General features: G+C 37.5%; 1 protein-coding gene across 1 annotated transcript in view; it reads left to right on the forward strand.

Moving 5' to 3' along the window:
- Window positions 1-20,963, forward strand: part of SULF2 (sulfatase 2) — a 286,963-nt gene that overhangs the window by 111,454 nt on the left and 154,546 nt on the right. Inside the window, exon 2 of the mRNA XM_083358805.1 lies at window positions 7,082-7,223. The gene's annotated coding sequence lies outside the window, so the exon portion shown is untranslated. The remainder of the gene's footprint in view (window positions 1-7,081; window positions 7,224-20,963) is intronic.

A 20,963-nucleotide genomic window follows, 5' to 3' on the forward strand; every position in this document is an offset into this window, starting at 1 on the left:
TGAAATCAGGCATACTCTGTCCTCTCTGTCCAGAATTCTTATTATCATCGCACATTTTAGTAGTGTCCCAATCCATAACTATCTAATTGTATTCTATTACTCAATTGCAATCATTACAAGGAAGAGCTAGTCTTATTGACACAGCCTCACTTTCTGAAGTATCCTATGAATGTTTTTATTCAACATTTATAAAGAGAGATAATTTATTTCCCCCTTCATGGATTACTGCCTTGTTGTTGCGAAGGGGCTTGCGTAATTCAATGAAGCTATGAGCTATGCCGTGCAGGGCCACCCAAGACGTAAAGGTCATAGCAGAGAGTTCTGACAAAACGTGATCCACTGGAGAAGGAAATGGCAATCCACTCCAGTATCTTTGCCATGAAAACCCTATGGACAGTACCAAAAGGCAAAACAATATGACGCTGGAAGATGAGCCCCTCAGGTCAGAAAGCATCCAATATGCTACGGGGGAAGAGCAGAGGGCTAGTACTAATAGCGCCAGAAAGAATGAAGCGACTGGGCCAAAGCCGAAAGGACGCTCAGCTGTGGATGTGTCTGGTGGTGAAAGGAAAGTCCGATGCTGTAAAGATTTTTTCTCCATAGGAACTTGGAATGTAAGATCCATGAATCAAGGAAAGCTGGACGTGGTCAAACAAGAGATGACAAGACTGAACATCGACATCTTAGGTATCAGCGAACTAAAATGGACAAGGAATGGGTGAATTTAATTCAGATGACCATCAGATATACTACTGCGGGCAAGAATCCCTCAGAAGAAATGGAGTAGCCTTCATAGTCAATAAAAGAGTAGGAAAAGCAATACTGGGATACAATCCTCAAAATGATAGAATGATCTCAGTTCAAATCTAAGGCAAACCATTCAAAATTACAGTAGTCCATGTCTATGCCCCAACCACCAGTGCTGAAGAGGATGAAATTGACTGGTTCTATGAAGCCCTACAGCACCTTATAGAACTAACACCAAAAATGATGTCCTTAACATGAATTTACAAAGAAATGTATGGTTGTACATTCTGTTCTTTAGAACTGTAGCAAAGAAATTCCAAATTTCCTTATACTGTAGCTATAACAGAAAAGTAGGTAGTTCTTTATGCATATTTTCCAATGATATCTTGGAATTCTTTTTTATTTTTAAAAATATTGCTTTAAAACTTTTTTATTTTTTCAAACAGAAGAAATAGCCACGTAGAACAATGGAAAATAACACAAATAGCAAATAAGAGATTGATCAGAAAGTAAATAAATGTTGGCTAGCAAAACTATGTTGGATTAGATCTCTTTATACAGCTGCAGGGTTGTTAATTCCAGAATAGTCCAAAGTCTATGAAGCAGAGCAGTTTGCCTCCTGAAATAACAGCTGGGACCACCTTTAGGGGAAATTTACCCAACACATATGGAGATCAGTCGGTCAGAGTGGTGGAAGATGAAAGGTTTTAACAGCCAGAGCAAAAATGCAGCTGCTAGACTGATTGACAGAGAGAGGAAAAAATGCCCCCCATCTGTGTAAGCCCTTCCTTCATTCTAAAATTAGGAAGAGGGGTAGGGTTAGAAATAGAGTACCACAAGTATAATTACGAGTGTGCATCTCTCTCTCTCTTGTCTCTCTCTCTCTCTCTCTCTCTCTCTGTGTGTGTTTGTGTGTGTGTGTGTGTGTGTACAAATATATACATACAGAGAGAGACAGAGACAGAGACAAAGAGAGAACATATATATGCATACATACATCATTACATGCCTTAGACTGTTTAATCTTGTACCAGGAGAGAAACATTCTTCACTTTTCAATTTAAGTATATATAAAGTGTAAGCTTGAGAGAAATAATTTGCAATGGAATTCAATGCAACTTATAGTTCTCATTTAATAAGCTTTAATGTACTTTTAACTAGAACAATTTTTTAAAACCCCAAAGATCTCTTTTTGTTCTGAGACACTCTTATAAATAGCAATAGCACTTAGATTTATATACTGCTTCACAGTGCTTTACAGCCCTTTCTAAACGGTTTAAAAAGTCAGCATATTGTCCCCAACAATCTCGGTCCCCATTTTACCAACATCGGAAGAATGGAAGGCTGAGTCAACCTTCAGCCGGTGAGAATCGAACACCTGGAGTGAGCAGTGACTTAGCTTTTAGTACTACATTCTAACCACTGTGCCACCACGACTCATAAACCCCATTAAATCATAGGTAAAGGTAAAGGTTCCCCCGCACATGCGTGCTAGTCGTTTCCGACTCTAGGGGCCGGTGCTCATCTCCGTTTCATAGCCGAAGAGCCAGCGCTTGTCCGAGGACGTCTCCATGGTCATGTGGCCGGCATGACTAGACGCCAAAGGCGCACGGAACGCTGTTACCTTCCCACCATAGTGGTCCCTATTTTTCTACTTGCATTTTTACGTGCTTTTGAACTGCTAGGTGGGCAGAAGCTGGGACGAGTAACAGGCGCTCACTCTGCTACGCGGCACTCGGGATTCGACCCGCCAAACTGCCGACCTTCTGATCGACAAGCTCAGCGTCCTAACCCACTGAGCCACCGCGTCCCTTAAATCATAGGCCACATCTATTACCAATAGTGTTCACTTGTTTGACCTTGGTTTCCTTTTCAGGCACCCATTTACAATCTTAAGAATATTAAACCAAGATGGTATCACCATAGAATAGGACAAAAACATATAAGACACAATTTCTTCTAATATATTATACCTCAATACACAGAGGTTGAAAATCCACATCTTCTGAGATATCCAGTGTACTTGAAAAATAATTTCATTTCAAGATAACAGAATACTAATTTAATGTTTTTGTAGGTTGTAACCCATTGATTTATTAAAACAAGACATTGTGGCTCATTATTCTAAATTATCTGCAAATTACCCATTATCTATCTTAATACAACCTTTCTACTGCAAATAAAAATTAACTGTAGATTTAAAACCTCAAAGATTTAAAAATATGAATAATCTCGCAGACAGCTAACGAATCAGCTCAATTGTACATTCAGGAAATGTAATTGATTAAGAATGAGATGATTTAAAGTATAATTGTCTTTTTGTCCATTAACTATTTTTTTGCCATTATATTGACCCTCAGATGTTGTCGCTAAAAGTCATGGCTCTGTTGTGTTAAAGAGTACATTTTTGTTTTGAATCTGCTACCAAATTATTAATTTTGTTTGCCTGATATAGGACTTGGGTGAAAATGTGTTTTTTCCAATTTTTATTACAACTTAGTATGTTTATCCTAATTAATCTGGGTTGAATGATTATGCACCTTTTTTTAGCCAACTACTTAATCAAAATTTAAAATTTACTTATTAACAAAATCAAACTGTGTCTTTGATAGATAGTATGCTGCCACTCATTAAGTTGGTTCACCCATTCCTACTCATGTGTCATGTAGTAAACAGTTTTTAAATTTCCAGATTTAAATTTAGGATATCTGGCATATTCTCCCTCTAGGTAAGGGCAGTTTTTGCACTGACTATATTGAAATAGGTGTATTTGACATTCCTGATAGCCTGGTGGCTGTTAGGTTCCAACTAAACTGGAAAGTAGGACATTCCTACCAGGGTGATATATGCATCCATTGTTATGTAAATATGTATGATGTATTCATATAATATGTTTACAACAGAGTTGAGTCTCAGGGATTCAGGGCTTATTGCATTACAAATATCATATAAAATTACAATTCAAAATTATAAAAACATAAGACGGTTATAATAAAACATAAAAGTGAAATAAAATCAAAATCATAAAAATAACAAGGATTATTATGATCATGCTTAATAAAATTATTAAGAATCCAAACTTGCAAGTAGGTCTTGTAGTCCAGTTAGATGTAAGAAGAGTGATGAAACTGGTAAATTAGGAGCACAGAACTCCAGGTCCTCATCTCCTGTCCTTCTCCATTAGATTCGGAAGCCAGCTTATTGACTTGAGATTTCTCTCAGCCTAACTTGCTTCAGGCTCTGCAACACACTGGGTGAAAAACAAAACCATTTGTTGCTTCGTGCTTTGACAATTTTGCTGTGAAAACCAGGCAAATTCAGTGCAAAAAAAAAGATGGATCATTTAATGAACCAGGAGAAATGCTAAGAACAACTGCATTAAGATATCAGTACATACAAAATAATGCTGCTATACTATAGTATATGGTATATTATATACTATTAAGTATAGTAGTATTTGGTATACTACTATAATTTTTAAGACAACACTTTGCTTTTTGGTAAAATAGAGGGTATACTTTAAATTAATTAGTATCAGATCATATAATAATGATGATAACAATAACAATAATAATAATAAAGTTGGAAGGGACCTTGGAGATCATTTAGTCCAACCCCCTACTCAGGCAGGAAACCCTATACCACAGGTCTGCAACCCGCGGCTCCGGAGTCCTCTGTGGCTCCCAGTCCTCTGCCATGTGCAGTCAAAAAAAAAGTGGGACTAAAAAAGTTCAACCAGTCAATTCAAATATGCAGGGTAGGTGCATATCTCGCCTTGGCTCCACTCTTCAGTCAAACCCTGTTCTGCACATGCACACACATTTTTTGCGGCTCGCTCCCAGTTTTTCCTTTTGTGAGGGAACCGGTTCCGAGTGGCTCTTTCACTGTTTCAGGTTGCTGACCCCTGCCCTATACCATTTCAGACAAATGGCTGTCCCTCTCTTCTTAAAAACTTCCAGTGTTGGAGCATTCACAGCTTCTGGAGGTCGGTTGTTCCTCTGATTAATACCGATTAATCCACTGATTTGGTACAGTCATGGCCTTGAAGGCAATATTTTGAAGCCATTAGGGAGGGGGAAAGATTTCTTGAGCCCTGGCAAAGGACATGGCTGGATCCTCTGTGACTCCCTGGGGTATAAGGGAGGGGGGAGAAACAGACTCAGATTTGCAAGTTTCTGTCACTGTCTCAATAAAGCTTAGTTCTAGTCTTCTTGTTGAATCTGTTTTCTGATTTGGATATCCTTGAAACCTTGAAAATTATATAATAGGAAAAAAAGAAGGAGTTTTTGTAATCATTACAAAATAAGAGTAAGAGATAGTACATTTTGTTTCTGCATTTTTTTGTCTTTTTCCTGTCTTTTCTCTTTTTCTTTCTTGTCTTTGTTCTGTATTAGTTTTTGGGTTTTTTGTGTTCTGTTTAAAATTTTTAATAAAATAAATTTAAAAATTGACATTTTTAAATTTACAAAGTTGAAATATAATTTCACAAAGAGTGCAGAGTTGGCAGCATCTTCAGTTAATTCTTTTAAAATCTAGATACGGGCTTATAACCCGAAGTCCAAAATTATTATTGTGAATCAATTGGACACCTATGCATCCTTTTAGAAACATATTGTCAAGTTAGCTTAGAATCATTTAATCTAAAATAATCACTTTTGGTTACCATCAAATACTTGTGCAATAATCCAATCAAAGTATTCCAAACAGATAGGATCAAGTATTTGATGGTAACCAAAAGTGATTGTTTTCCAAACTCTAATAGAGTTGCCTTTATCAAGATTTATTAAGTTGAAATGATATAAATGTATACAAATTGTGACAAATGGAACTATTTTCAGTTTAGACTTAATATATTTTGGTACACAAGGCAGAGCCTTGATGATCTTTTTCTAACAGCCTTTTTCACTGTAAATCACTCAGTAACTGAGGTGAGATAAGCAGTATAGAAATGTGATGGATGGATGGATGGATGGATGGATGGATGGATGGATGGATGGATGGATGGATGGATGGATGAATAAATAGTACACTGGAGAAGAGACTTTTTCCACTTGATAGTGGAAGGCTGCAGCTGATTCATTACATAATGATCACCTGGATTTTTCAGTCTGAAAAACAACTTTCTCTTAAGTCCCAGACCCCATACATTTTCTTTCCCCCTCTTGTTAAAACCCCTAGTTGAACACAAATCTTCCATTCCCATAGAACAGCCTTTTGAATTGTATCCAAAACCTATTGATGACTAATGTGGAATCTGCAACAGAGATTATAATCTGTTGAACTTTCATTTATCAGTAGGCAGGCTGCCAGTTTTGTCACCAATTACAGTATTCAAGTAGTCTTCAGAGGCGGCAGCTGCAGCTATGGCACATGGCAGTATTTCAAATGTGAATTGATGAAGGCATGAGTGACTTCAGCCAAGGAGTCCTACCTTATCTGGCACACACAGCTGCAGCTGAACAAAGGCTGTCCTAGTCATGACCTCCACCGGCTGCCAAGCAGAAGTTGCAAATACAAATGCAGCTTCAGAGGATGTGCAACCTTGCCTGGGCTAGTTAGAATTAACATGGAACCTGGTGGTTTCTGGCTATCAACCTGTATCAACCTGTTGATACTTCACTGTTCTTTTGGCATCTTCATGCAAATATTATAAAAGGCGGGGAGAGGGGCAATTCCTTTGGGATTGCAGGAGCAGTCAGACACTTGACCTCTCCTTCCCCATTTACTGATTGGTACTGTCAATACTCCAATTTACAAAATCTTAAAATATGGGGCACAGAATATGACATAGCATTTGAAGTACAGTCTGACTAAAATAGATAAAACAACATTTGTATTATTAGAAATCTGTAATTCACACTTCTATTAGTGCCAGCCTTAAATTTTAATTATAATTTATTGATTTCATACTCAGATTGCAATCCAAGTTTTTTCCCCCACAAATAAGACTATGAAGTTAGGTATTGTCAATATAACTGAGTGTTTGATTTTTGTTTCCTAAATGAAGAATAACAAAATAAACAAAGTTGGAAGGGACCTTGGAGGTCTTCTAGTGCAACCCCTTGCTCAGGCAAGGAACAGTATACTATTTCAGATAAATGATTGTCCAATCTCTTCTTAAAAACCTCCAGTGTTGGAGCATCCACATCTTTTGGAGGCAAGTCACTTCACTAATTAAGTGTTCTAACTGTCAGGAAATTTCTCCTTAGTTCTGAGTTGCTATTCTCCTTGATTTTTGAATTTTGTCCTTGTTTCTGTTAAGTATAATTCTGTTACTTTCAGCCAACTGATTTATTTTATCAAGATCATTTTTAATTTCATATCTGTATTTTAGGTCATTGGATATCCCACCAAATTTTGTGTCCTCTGGAATTTGATCCACATTCTCTGTACAAGTTATTAAAAAAAGTGACAAGTAGAAGACCCAGAATTGAACTGTGTGGAGCTCCAGCCAGTACAAACTCCATATGTTGAAGGTATGTTCAAAATGCGACTTTGGTTACTGTCATATGATAATGTACTATTGTCACTTTTTTAAAAAAAATGTACAGATTAATTTACATATTAATTGATAATAAATATGAATCGCATATGAATATGTAACACTAATTTAATCTTTGAAAAATAGTCTCCTGGCCTCCACTCTTTTGCATTTAAAAATAAAATTACAACTTTTTATGTCTTGATCACTCATGTGAAGAAACTATAGGCTTTATTAACTAGCCTTTCCCTTAGTACTTATTTATTAGCTATGTGAGAGAGTATATACCCATTAGGAACACAGAATTTTACTGTGCAAGAAAAATGGTAGCCCATTAGTCCTAAATGAATTTGCACAGGAGAGCAGAATTCTATTCTTCTAACTTGTATTCTTCACTACTGGATGGAATTTAGAAGCCCAGCATTATGGTGCCTTTCTTGTGAAATAAACCCTCAAGGAAGAGCTTTTATTCCTATTGGTGGCTATTAACACATCTCCCCTATGCTACTAACTATCATTAGGTCATGACAATGCTTCTCTTTTCTATCTGTTACTTCTAAGACTGTGGTGGAAATTCTGAACATGTGTCCAAAGTCACTATTAAAATAGGGATGGGCAACCAGTGAATAAGAGCTCCTCATTATGTGCTGAATAATTGAACCTATGAAAATTCAGGCATAGTTTTAGTACTTCTTTCATTTTTAGTACATCTTTAATTTTGACATTTAATGTTCTAAACCAGGCATGTCCAAACTTAACAATTTTAGTATTTGTGAACTTCAACTCCCAGAATTCCCCAGCCAGCTGCCAAGGTTGGACACTCCTATTCTAAAATCCCTATTTAAACCTTTTTAAAATCAGGTTATGTGAACTAATACATGCAAACAAGGTTAAGCCTTACTATAGACCTCAGGACTCCTCTTGCTGACCAGAAACAAGGGCTATCAGAATAGTGGGCGCTAAAAATAGAGTCTTTTTTAACAGTAACTCTGCTTCTGGTTTCTTCTGGAAAGCCATATGTAAGGCCTGGTCATCTCAAGAGCTCCCTTTAAATAGAATCATTTTGTGTTTTGGTTTTTGCTTTGTTGGGGTGGTTATTTGCTGGGCTTTAAACTGTTATTGTTCTCAGTTGAGTTTGGAGTTTTAATTCAGTTTGTGTTTTATCTGTAATGTTTCTATGAGTTTCATTTTACTAAACTGCTGTGAGAAGACTTTGCCTTGAAAAATGGCATATGGAGTCTCTGATGTTTGTAAGATTAAGAAAAGTGTTTTAAAAAGGTGCCTTCCAATTTCAGCCTGAAGTAACAGTGCCCATCTGCCCTGAGGATTTTGCCATTTCCATCAGAGGGCTGTATCATATCTAAGTCATATTATTGTTGCAGATTTGTAATACATTAGCAGAAATGTTTACTGCATAAATATGAATTGACTTGGATGTTTATTTATCTTATTGCTCAATAACCTAGCAATCTTCTGAACAGCATTATTTCCTAAGCACTTTTAACTTTTCATTATAGAACCAAATTTTCATTTCCAGAGGCTGACATACCTTCTTCTACTTACTTTGCTCTTGAATATCTGAATCGTGTCAAAAGTATTTTTTTCTGCTGTATAATTTGCAAGTGGATTCTGCCAAAATGTCTGGCTTTAATCTCTAGAAGGAGACATCAGGGTAGGCCAGGGCAAATAACATGAATTTCCTCCTTTAGACTTGTTCTGGCATAAACAATGATTTGACAGGTGATTACTTTGGACTATGAGCACCTGATTGTTAACAGCATCAGTGAAGACTTATTACCTCAAGCCTTACTTCACTTTGCTCTATCTAGTGTAATTTTTCTACTATGTTGGGGGGGGAGGTTTGCTCTTTTTTTACAGTGTACTTTAAAGTTAAAAGATCTGTAGAAGATCAGTGAAGTTTCAGTCTGTAAAATTAAAGCTTGTCCAGAGGATTTTACAGTACAACTATAGAAATTGCAATACTGCATATATGTATTAGCAACTAAAATATATTTATTTATTTACCCATTGTGTGCATTTATATGGCCACCCATATATTTTTTTCTGAAAATGGAGTTCGTATTCATGATTCCCAGATTTTCAGGGGGGAAAATAACAACCAAAAATCTCATATGAAAAATAAGTTCCTATAACATCTTCTACTGTCAGCTGTTGAGCATTTAGAGAGTGTAGAATTATTAAACGCATATTGGATTGTGTTTTCCAGCCTATTATCTTTCTCCTATGTTAGATTTCAACTCCCAGCCAGTATTTCATGTGGCCACATTTTGCACATAAACTGCTCCTATGTAGTCTAATTAGTAATATATTACTGGAACATCACACTGCTGTAACACTACTCATTTTATTCCTAGGAAATAAATATAAAGATATAAAGATGTTTCCAATGACTATATTGATAATAACATTTGGATGACCACTGTGAACAGGTATAAATGCTTACTGGCTTTTGGTTGTCTAGAAGAATAATCTTTGGAGATGTCTTTACATAAGAATCTAAGTATAGTCCTGCCGATCAGCCCCATATAATCCAGCATTGTACTTCTCACAGTGGCCAGTCAGAAGCTGATGTGCTCAAAAGCAGAAATAGTTATATACATTAGGTGTGCACATTCATACACATACATACAAACAAACAGGTAGTCCAGTTACAGCAGCACTGAAAAAAGTGACTTATGAACATTTTTTCACATTATGACATTTATAGCATCCCCATGATCATGTGATCAAAATTCACATGCTTGGCAACTGGTTGATACTTATGACCATTGCTGTGTCCCAAGGTCATGTGGTTACCTTTTGCAACCTTTTGACAAGCAAAATCAATGGAGAAGCAAGATTTACTTAACAACCGGGTTACTAAGTTATCAACTGCAGTGATTCACTTAACAAGAAAGGTCATAAAATGGGGCAAAACTCATAACAACTGTCTCACTTAACAACAGAAATTTTGGGCTCAATTGTGGGCATAAGTTAAGGACTGCTTATACATACATACATATATTGTCAGAACCCTCAATTATTGATCATGCATATTCTCTGGGTTTAGGTTAATCGGGTTCTGTCAATTCTCCTATGGGGATAGGGGGCTGGCCGGGGGCTTGTAGTGCACATAGACCATTTCCTCTATTTGCTTTGATGTATCCTCTATGGCAGACATGTCAAACTCGCGACGTCATGTGACGTCGCGCAACGTCTCGGAACTTTTTCCCATTGCCAGCAATGGGATGGGCACGGTTTCTCCATGATGCTCCGGCCCACGGGTCGGCAGTTTGACACCCCTGCTCTATGGTGTGTGAAAGGAATGCCTCGGAGCCATCTTCCTTATCTCAGTGCGCAGGGAGGAAGTGGAGAAGACCTAACAACTTTGAGAGAGGCGCCTTATTGGTTGCTTTCTCACAGCTCGATGTCACCTGTGGATTGGTTTGTTTGAACTGTCTGGATGGACAGTTGGTGTGGGGTTATTGTTTTGTGGGTTTAACCTATTGATTTCGGCAGGAAGTCCTCAAATCCTGCCTAGCTTTCCTGCTTTCTGTACCTGCCAATAAAAGTTCCTTTTGAAATGATGCTAGTTTCAAGAGTTCTGCTTTCTTGGTAGAGAAATGGAGGCAGGTCCTTACATATTCATATACATATACATATACATATACATGCCTGCACACAAAAACACACCATTGTTTGCCTCTAGCTGGGATTTTGAAGCATGCTTGTTGCACAGATCTTTGAATTGTTATGATTTGCTCTCAAAAATGGATTCAGTATCTTTTAAAATAATACAGATTAGTGATTAATAGCACATTTTGTAGTGTTGAATATTATAGGATTCAAAGATTTTGTGAAGAAATTCTTCCTTGTGTTCTGGATTTCTGTGCACTATATTTTATTCAGTTTTGGTCCTCGAGTTTTGAGAAGGTGCATTTATTCAGTTGAATTTAATTATTAAGGTAAAGGTAAAGGTTCCCCCGCACATGCGTGCTAGTCGTTTCCAACTCTAGGGGCCAGTGCTCATATCCATTTCAAAGCCGAAGAGCCAGCGCTTGTCCGAGGATGTCTCTATGGTCATGTGGCCAGCATGACTAGATGCCAAAGGCGCACGGAACTCTGTTACCTTCCCACCGTAGTGGTCCCTATTTTTCTACTTGCATTTTTACGTGCTTTCGAACTGCTAGGTTGGCAGAAGCTGGGACGAGTAACAGGCGCTCACTCTGTTACGTGGTACTTGGGATTTGACCCGCCAAATTGCTGACCTTCTGATCGACAAGCTCAGAGTCCTAACCCACTGAGCCACCGCGTCCCTATATTTAATTATTAGATGCCTCCAAATTTGGCCTGTTTATTTTTCTTTTAGCTGAAGATATAAATTTACAGTGTAGTTTTCCTTATTCTTGGAAATATTTTCCAACTGGGCAAATTTCTTCTTCTCATGGATGGTATGTATTTTAATTTGCAGTTTCCTATAATCATCTCTGTATGCTCTTAATCCCATTCCATCATAACAAACTATCCTTTAGCTTTCATTTTTTTCAAGGTTTGCAACTTTCTTTTCTCATCCCCTTATTTCACCCATAGCATGTCACTTTTGATTAAGCAGTCATAAAGCCGTTTTCCCAGCTTCTAAAGGCTAAAAGTAAAAAATCAATAATCTACTGGTCCTCCCTGAGCACAGTAGCAGTCAGAGGTAAATGAATGATTAAACATGATGAATAACTGTGTAATGGAAGACGCAAAGTAGGGGAAAGTGCTCACTTTAGCCTAAACTCTGAGATTTATTGCTGAGTCCTACAAATAATGGAATCATCAATCTTCCAAGGACTAAAAAAAGGCATTCACTGTAGTAACTTTTAAAAGCATTGAAAGAAATCTTACCACCTCATCCTTGATAGTTGTCATTATCTATTGAAAAGATATTAATTTGCTATGAAGAGAGGACATTCATATACTAACTGAATATTTTTCATAAATTAACAGCTAGCTTTAGTTAAATTCACCACTGTTCTGAACGCTTGATTTACAAAATATAAGACAAAAGTTTGATTTCTGAAAAGTGGTATAGAAAACTAAGCCAATGAGCTGGCGTATGCTTACATACAAAAATCTTTAAAATATATTAACTCAAGTAAACTAAGTTTTCAATAAATTTAGTTTGGAATGAGAACGTTACATATATACATATACATATACGTTTTCTGAGGTTTTCGCGGGTGTTCGTATGTGGATCTTTGGTTATTCGGGTTTTTCCCCGCGTAGAACTAAAGGTGTAGGGGCGACGTTTCAACGGAATCCCATCCGTCATCATCAGGCTGGAGGCTTCTGCTTCCTTCTTCTGGGAGAAGGAACAAACAGCCACATGCTTCTCCCAGAAGAAGGAAGCAGAAGCCTCCAGCCTGATGATGACGGATGGGATTCCGTCGAAACGTCGCCCCTACACCTTTAGTTCTACGCGGGGGAAAAACGGAATAACCAAAGATCCATATACATATACATATACATATACATATACATATACATACATACATCATACATACATACATACATACATAAATATATATATATATATATATATATATATATATATATATATATATATACACACACACACACACACACACACACACACACACACACACACACACAGACAAACATATATATATATCTTTGGCTGGAAAGAATAATCACCAATTGAATTTTTCGACACTGATCAAAGAAAATTATCCACACTTACCATTTAAGCTACTTCAGTCTTGTAGCTTGACTCTAAGCCAGGTTAAGGTCCTGGCTGGTATGAAACATTTTAGTACAGGTAGTCCTACAACAGAGCCCAAAATTTCTGTTGTGAAGCGAGACAGTTGCTAAGTGAATTTTGCCTCATTTTATGATCTTTCTTGCCACAGTTGTTAAGTGAATCATTGCAGTTGTTAAGTTAGCAACATGGTTGTTAAGTGAATGTGGCTTCCTTATTGATGTTGCTTGTCAGAAGGTAACAAAAGGTGATCACATGACTTGGGTACACTGCAACTATCATAAATATGAGTCAGTTGCCAAATGTCTGAATTTTGATCTTGTGACCGTGGAGATGCTGCAATGGCTGTAAGTCACTTTTTTCAGTGCTGTTGTAACTTCAAATGGTCACTAAATGAACTGTTGTACATCGAGGATTACCTGTAACAGCTTCTTTTTCAATTGTATATTGCTTATTCCCAGGCTGTAAGGAAGATGCTGCCAATGTCCTTTCTCAATCCTGTAAACTGTAAAAGTCTAGATGGATGGTGACATGGCTGCCTAGTAAGAAGGAATTGCTGTTTGACCATCAGAACTCTCGATTACCACCTGGATTGCTTTTTGGCAGGCAAGCACTACCTTACCTGTAAAGGTCACAATTTGTGGTCCTCTTGTACTAGATCAACATGTACAAACCATGGCTGAAAAGTGGGAAAAGGCAGGGGAAGCTGGTTGAACTACTGTTTTACACCCTTACCACTGCCTGGCAAAACTACTGCCATGCACTTTACATAGAGCTGCCCTTAAAAGACTACTTGAAAACTGCAATTGGTTGAGAACACAATAGCTTGTGTGCTTACTAGCTCTCATCATATAACATAAATTCTGCAGGCCTTGCATTGGTTACTGTTAGGTTTCCATGTATTATTTAAGATGCTGGTGTTGACCTATAAAACCTTTTATGGCTTGACATCTGGATAACTACAAGACCATCTGCTCCAACTAGTATTGGTCAGAAGTATTAGAAAGAAAGAAACTACTTATCCTACTTTTTCAAGAGTTTCAGATTCTAAGGCTAAAAGGTACTCCCCATATGTCAATGCTATATGAAATTCCTCTTGAATTCCATAAAATTCCTGTATGAATTCCTCTTGAAATAGATACCATAGACTGTTTGACTCTCCTGTTTACACTTTTTTAACAGGATAGTCTGCTATGGTTTTAGACAGTGCTTTTTTTGTAAAAGAAAAAGGTGCCGGAACTCACACATGTCATACAACCTGCCTTGCCTACCCTACAAGGTTCCATCCAAAAAAGGCGCCAGAACTCCGTTCTGAGCGTTCTATGAAAAAAAAGCCCTGGTTTTAGAGTATAACATAGAAAAATGCATATACCGTACTTAATGTATCTGTTTTTAAATCAGATTTAATCGTCTTTTTTGTTTTATTTTTTAATGCATCATGAATACAAGGTATGGAAGGCTGGTGAGAGGGAGAGGTTCGCTTAAATTAGCAATTTCTTCACAACTAAAGAAATACCACATGGCTCGCCATATCTTCCATCTCTACAGAAAAATTATGTCCAGTATCTAAAATTACCTAGTTGCAACACTGAATAAATATGTGACAGATGATTAAAATAAGGAATACTTAGCACACCTGTTAGAAGACAAAGCTATGTAATACTTTTTGTTCTACTGAAGATACAAAAAAGCAAAGACTATAATTAAATATTAGCCTAACATCTGATAAATGAAAAATTTACTTAATGATAGAAATTTTCCTTATTGCTACTACATATTTAATTCTTTGGCTGACCACTTAAGAAGGAATCTAAAAACCAAGAGTTAATTAAAAGGGGGAAGTTGCCATTTGTGTCCAGAAATAAACAAGACATGATGTAATGAAATGTATTTATGTGTATGTGCGTATTTATGTGTGTGTGTGTATATGTAGAAAGTGCAATGAAAGGTCTCCATTTCTTCTGATCTTAAGTAATAAAAATAGTTCATTCATTCATTCATTCATTGTATGCCTGCCATGATCAAGGAGGCTCTTGGTGGCTTATAATACAGTACATCTGTAAACGGTATAATAAAATTCCCATAGTATACTAAATAAAAATCATAGATAAAAATCATAAATAAAAATCAAAGCAGTTATAAAATACCCATAATACATGGTTAAAAATTAATGTATTATAAGTAGACCGTCATTAACATATAAACAATTACAGGTGATCCCTGACTTATGAGCGTTCCCTTAGCGAACATTTCAAGTTATGCAATAAGCGCCTCCTAGTGTTTATTAAAAAGTCCCGAAATTACAAATGTTGCTGTTCCATGGCAATTGTTCACCCTTATGAATGACCGCAGTGGCACTGCAACATTCACCCTGGCTATTCCCTCCCTCCCCCCCCCAGGTCTCCCTAGCCAGTAGGCCTGTGGATACTCACCTTATGAAGATAGAGAGATCCTTTGCTTTCTTGGCTGCTCCAGGCCTTCAGCTACTGATCTCGCATGATCTCACCATAATATAGCCCTGTGTTCTCTGCAACAGAGAATGGAACGGAAGCCAGGGGAGGCTTACGTGGGCTTCCAATCTGGACTTCAGAGGTCTTTTCCAGACCACTGCCACCCAGAAAGGCTGGGGAATGCTTCTGGAGGCTTCCAGAGATCTGTTCTGGGCCTCATAGGCCTGGAGGAGGCCTCGGAGGCCCAGAACGGAGGCCATGGGCAGCAACCACGTGCCTCTGGAGGTCCATTGTGGGCCTCACAGGTCTCCCTCTGCTCTTGCTGGGAGCAGAGAAAGAAACAAGAAAGGCTGGAAAGGAGACAGATCTTCACAAGGTAAGTGACCCATGCAGCATGATTGGGTGGGAGAGTAGTTGTGGGGACCCCAGGGGAGGGAGCATGAGGTATCTCAGTAGGGCTTGGGTGGTCTTAAGTAGGTGGCCTATTTCATCACTAGGCTCCCCATGGCCTTCCCCACCGTGAGATACGTCATGTTCACTTAATGAGTCACGCATTCACCCATGCATTAAATTAGTGAATGCATGGATGAAAGCTGGAAATGAATCGTGTTCAACGTACGAGATTCACTCATATGGGCAAGTTCCATTACATTCTTAACTCGAGAACTACCTGTACAGAAAAATAGTAAAATCAATGGCAATATTTCATATCAAAAGCATTCTGAAATAATTCCAAATGCCAACAATATGGAAACTGGTAAATTTCCATGAGGGAGGGAGGGAGGGAGGGAGGGAGGGAGGAAGGAAGGAAGGAAGGAAGGAAGGAAGGAAGGAAGGAAGGAAGGAAGGAAGGAAGGAAGGAAGGAAGACTAATGATAGGAAGATGGGAATTATACCACAAGTCTTTGAGGACGTGGTAGTATATCTTATTAAGAAGCCTTCTTGGGTCTACTTATAATGGACCTTTATGACCTTATCTTATATCTTCCTTTTTTGGGAAGGTTTTAAGAAGGTCATAGAATTTCAGTTCCAGAGTACCATAGTGGATTATCTGGATCCCTTTCAAACAGAGTTTAGACCTGGGCCTCAGATGAAAATGGCATTGTTGCTTTGAGGGATGACCTTTGTTGACACTTCTCAATGAAAGTCCTCTCTGACTTCTCAGTGGTATTGATCATGAGGTTTGAAGACACTGTATTTACTGTAGTGTTGCTCTTTCCTAGGAGGCCAATATATCTGGACAAGGGATTAAAATTCTGGTATGAGGTACTCAGTAGCCACCAGCAAGTGGACAATTGTCTATATTCTGTTACTAACCAGAAAGAGCAAAACCTGATTGGCTGATGGTTCTCTGAAACCTCTATAGCCTTGGTAATATGTAAGTGTTCCTGTGTTAATAGCATCCTTATGCCCAATTGATCTGAAAATAGACACAGTCACCCGATTATATCTCAGTTGTTTTAAATTGAATTCAGAAGGGCTGAAAGACTAATCATATCATTATATGAATGTCCTTGTAATATAGTTGCTTCATTGACAAGTACTGAAAAAAAATGAACAAATTAGTTTCTTACAGTAATGCTCCTATAAATGCATTGTGACACAATACTAAAGAATAATAATATTGATGCTGTCACAGACTGTGCTATGGAAATGCATGCCTTTTAGCTAAAATCTTCTGGCTCGATTTTGTCTATGAACCATCTGTTGTTCCTAGGTACTTCTCATGCTGTTCCGACATTTTCTTCTTTTTTAAAAATGCATTAAGACAACGTATATTTAATTTTTTACATATCTCATATCTAAAAATGGAAAATTTCACATGCATATTTTATAACTAAATGCTTTGTCAAAAAAAATTACTCTTAATTTTTTTTAATCTTACCATTCTTTATTTCCCTAACAGCTGAAACTACTTACAGCTCTCTCGTTCATTTCTAAGATGATAAGAGTGGATGCTTCTTCCATAGTCTAGAAAAAAGTTCATTATTTATTTGCATGTATTTATTTCAGTTATGCACATTTGACTAGCCCACTGAGAAGCATTAACACACGAGCTAAAGAAAACTGGTTAGTCAGGTGGTAATATAGCATAACTACAGTGTGTGTTTTAAAAAAGCATTAAGTAGTAAGTGCTTTCCTTCTCCCTGGAGCCAGAATGTGCAAGAATTTTGAGAACATGCCAAACAGTGTTTTCATATTCTTGTTATGCATCATTTACTGAACCACTTGTGAAGCTGCTTCCTCAAATAATCCTGGCTACCGGGAATTGTTTTTCACAATTTATATTCTTATATCTTCCCTTTTCTTAAAAATATCTGTGTATTTTTATGGTGTCAGAAAAGGGGAGGAAAAAGTGCCCAAGTAACCTCTCACGCTAACTTCTTTTTTCTTTACCCTTGTACAAGAGGAAGCAGTGGGATCTTGAGGCAACACATTAAGAAAGACTTCCATAATATGTAAACTTAAAAAAGACATGCAACCTCTCTATTACAAAATACTGTGGCAGTTCTTAAGAAGCCCTCATTAGGCATTGTAATAAACCTATGAATTTTAAATTTTAACTTTGGCGCATGGGGGGAAGTCCTTATTGTGTAAACAACATGGTGAAGTCTTGGGTTCAACCAGGCGCCACCTCTGTATGTGATAGGATCAATTTGCATGTCTGTAGTCTGCTCCTTGATTCTAACTGTAATCATAATGCAAGTGCAGCTTGAACACTGGTCATGTTTTTTCTCTTCTCTTTTTATTTACTTCTTTTAAGAATTTTCTTTTCTAATTGATAGTTTTTGAGAATTTGAAAGCTAATGCATTAATTAGTGATAAACAGGAAGCCCTTGACTTAGTGACCCTTCAAAGTTACGACCTACCTGATAAAGGGGACTTACAAGCCAGACCTAAAGGTCCAATGGTCATGCCTCTCCATGGTCACATGACTGCACTTAAGCACTTGGCAACATGGTTGCATTTATGCTGTTTGCAGTGTCCCATGGTCACATGACCTCATTTTTTGACAGTTTTGCTGAAAACCACCACTTTCAGGTTTTTTGGCAAAAGTGCACCATAGTGAACAATGGGTTTGCTTAATCACCATGGCATTTGCACTTAAGAATGAAGATCACTTAACAACCGCCACAAAAATATCCTAAAATTTAAATGGTTTCATAACCATTACGACTTACGGTTGTAATGTCTAGACTCCACTATTGATGTAACTCGAGGATTAACTGTAAAGGTATTGTTTTAATATGGATTATTTTTCTGATAGCAGCATTTTATTTACGACAATTCTGATTTCTGAACAGGCTTTCATTTAATACCGCATGCTGGCTGTGTTATTTTTATGTTATAAACAGTGAGCAGTGAAGAGTATGAAGCTACTGAGCCATCAGTGCAAACCTATATTTTGTCCTTAAGGTCCAGTAAACATATCTTAATGTCTTGATGATGACTTTGATACTTTTAAGTCTTCGTGCAGCAGATACAGTGCCTTCTTAACTGGGCAACACAAATCTCTATTTCAGGCCACACATTGTTTGAACACACAGTGATGTATCAATTCTGCAGAAGTGAAGTAGAAGTAGGGGTGTCTGCAGCAACAATCACTGGCTTCAAAATTGCAAGTGCAACCAGATGATGGAAACCCCACAATATCCAACTTATACCTCACCCACATTGCACAAACATGCTTTGCCCATGACTGGGAGATCTTACAAGCATCATGTATGCTGCTTACTGTGGCAGAAAAGCAAGCTATAATATAAATATCTACAATACATAAACTAATATTTAGGATTAGGCTAACCATTACTAGTTTAAATATCACTGTATTAAATAATTGGACAGATTTGTGTAGGACAAGTCTATTAATGGTTATAAACTAAAATGTATAATGGTTCTTTTGTGTTTATCTCAATTGGTAGCCTTCACTTTTAGGATTGCACACAGAAGCCTTAATAAGCATGCCACTACTGAAAATAGCAAAGGAATACCTATTAGAGTGCCGTTTCTTTTCCTAAAACCAGATGAAGGGTAAGAATGCAAGTGTTGTACCCATCTCCATTACCTAAAGCAGCTGCTGCTTTACCTGTGATCATGCTGCTATGTGATTTTGGGAAAGAGTGTGACTAAGGTATTGGAGATAGGTGCTATGTTCATGCTTATATAAACTTTGAAGCATCTTTTGGAACTTGAATCTTGCAGTCTTTGTTCCTGTACATTTCAAAACAAAAGAAAAACCCTGAAAAAATACAATGCAACAAACACATAACCTCTTCTTGAGCTGCTTTTTTCTGCAGTCTAGGAGTCCCTAAACAGTGCTTACCAATCAACAAGCTAACTGTGCAACCTTAATTAATTGATTAGACCCCTCCAATTTGTGCTGTTTGCTGACACTGACAAGGCCCCTATCAGTTTGACACTAAAGATTTTTGTTTGCTTCCTAAGTGCTGGGCAAACAACCCACACCCACTGTATGCCTGCTTACTCTTTTATAATTTCTTCATAGTCAATGAATGTAAATACAACCATCATTTTTTTTTCTGGCTAAAAGGGGGAAAGGACCTAAAAGATTTCCTCTTTTACCTAGCTTACTCATGAGTAGAGTTCCAGAATGCACCATTGGGCTCACCCACTTATTTGGGGTTCTAGCCTTTTGACACTAAAGCAAAGGAAAGCTGAAGTAAAATTGTAAGCAGAGTTGCAGTTACTGGTTTTTAATGGTTTAGCAATCTCTTAGATTAATAACCAATCAATCAGAATAGAGCTGGAAGGGACCTTGGAGGTCTTCTAGAACAAGCCCCTGCTCAAGCAGGAGACCCTATACCATTTCAGACAAGTGGCTGTTCAGTCTTTTCTTAAAAACCTCCAGTGATGAAACACCCACAACCTCTGGAGGTAACCTGTTCCACTGGTTAATTGTTCTCATTGTTAGAAAGTTCCTCCTTAGTTCCAGGTTGCTTCTCTCCTTGATTAGTTTCCATCCATTGCTTCTCATCTTGCCTTCTGGTGCTTTGGAAAATAAGGTGACACCTTCTTCTTTGTGGCAGCCCTCAGATACTGGAATGCTGCTATCATGCCACCCCTAGTTCTTCTTTTTGGTATTACTGGTCACTTAGCAAAGATTGCTTATACAGGAATCCACCTAAAATAAATTTCTACAAAACATCAGGGTACCAGATTGAGGAAAGGTAACATACTTCACGATAATATTTGTCACCTATATCCCAGAGAACTGATCATTAAAATTGAAAGCATAATTGATTAAACAAAAGAATAGACGAACATCAAATTGTTGGAAAGAGATGATGTTTTAAAAGAAGGAATGGAATCATCATTAAAGTATACTTATCCTGTAAGTAAAGAGAGTTGATATGAAACATGATTTGAAATATATTCAGTGACCTAGTACTTTATATAGAAAGAAAAGATAGATGCTTAGGCAGCTGTTAAGTGTTGATAAATACAATATCATCTTGGCTTCCTTTCACATTTTTCTTGAAATGATTATGGTAATAATAATGAT

This window comes from Vipera ursinii (assembly GCF_947247035.1).
Source record: "Vipera ursinii genome assembly, chromosome: 3".
Taxonomy (NCBI): domain Eukaryota; kingdom Metazoa; phylum Chordata; class Lepidosauria; order Squamata; family Viperidae; genus Vipera; species Vipera ursinii.